The sequence below is a fragment of the Hylobates moloch genome, unplaced genomic scaffold (assembly GCF_009828535.3).
Source record: "Hylobates moloch isolate HMO894 unplaced genomic scaffold, HMol_V3 SCAFFOLD_5, whole genome shotgun sequence".
Lineage (NCBI taxonomy): Eukaryota > Metazoa > Chordata > Mammalia > Primates > Hylobatidae > Hylobates > Hylobates moloch.
The window spans coordinates 100994686-100995744 of NW_026652280.1; the positions used below are offsets into that span (position 1 = coordinate 100994686).

A 1059-nucleotide genomic window follows, 5' to 3' on the forward strand; every position below is an offset into this window, starting at 1 on the left:
ACCTGAACATTCCCAGGTTTTTAGACAAACTTAACCAACTGTCAACCAGAAAACATTTAAATTCACCTATAGTCTCGAAGCCCCCACTTTGAGTTGTTCCACTTTTCTGGACCAAACCAATGTATGTCTTAAATGTATTTGATTGATGTGTCATTCCTCTCTAAAGTGTATAAAACCAAGCTGCACTCCAGCCATTTTGCGTACAGGTTCTCAGGACTTCCTGAGGGCTGTGTCACAGGCCATGGTCAGTCATCTTTGGGTCAGAATAAATCTCTTCAAATATTTTACAGAGTTCCACTCTTTTGGTTGACAGAGTAGAATTGCTGGGCCATAGAGCATGTGCATATTTAATTTCACAAAGTTCTGCCACATTTTTTACTACAAAAATGGAAACGGGTGCATGTCTCACACTCCAGGAGTACAGCAGGGATTTGTTTCCTCACATCTTGGATCTTGCTAATATTTGGTATTACCAGACTAATTTTTGCCTAACTGATGGGTGTAAAGTGGTATCTTATTATTATTTTAATGTGCATTTTTCTGATTGCATTCAAGGTAGAGGATTAATTTATACTGTTGGTATTCAGATTTCCCCTTCTGTGATTGCTTACCGTGTTTGTTTTTTTCCTTTTTTTTTTTTTTCCTTCCCAGGAATGGCATCTGGGTTCAGCAAACTCAGAAGAATGAAAGTCAGAAGCAACTCATCAGTGAGAGCTTAATCATGTTTTTTACCTATTTTCTTGCTTTAGTTTACTGCCTTATTGATTTGAGGAGTGGGTTGTGTGGTCTACATATTAACCAATTGCTTGCTTTAAATTTTGCAAATTCCCCCCCAAGTCTATTCACTATTACCTTTGAGTATAATTTCCATTATTGAGCAGGATTATTTAATTTTATATATATATATACAGGGTTTCGTCACCCAGGCTGGAGTGCAATGGCACGTTCTTGGCTCACTGCAACCTCCACCTCCCTGGCTCAAGCGATCCTCCTGCCTCAGCCTCCCAAGTAGCTGGGACCACAGGCACGTGCCACCATGCCCAGCTAATTTTTTGTATT

At 39.6% G+C, this 1059-nt stretch overlaps 1 non-coding gene across 1 annotated transcript; it reads right to left on the minus strand.

The window, feature by feature from the left end:
- Positions 1-642: 642 nt before the first annotated feature.
- LOC116470054 (small nucleolar RNA SNORD59) lies at positions 643-713 on the minus strand. The gene has a single exon (XR_004248484.1). It is a non-coding gene; the product is annotated as a small nucleolar RNA SNORD59 (small nucleolar RNA).
- Positions 714-1059: the final 346 nt, after the last annotated feature.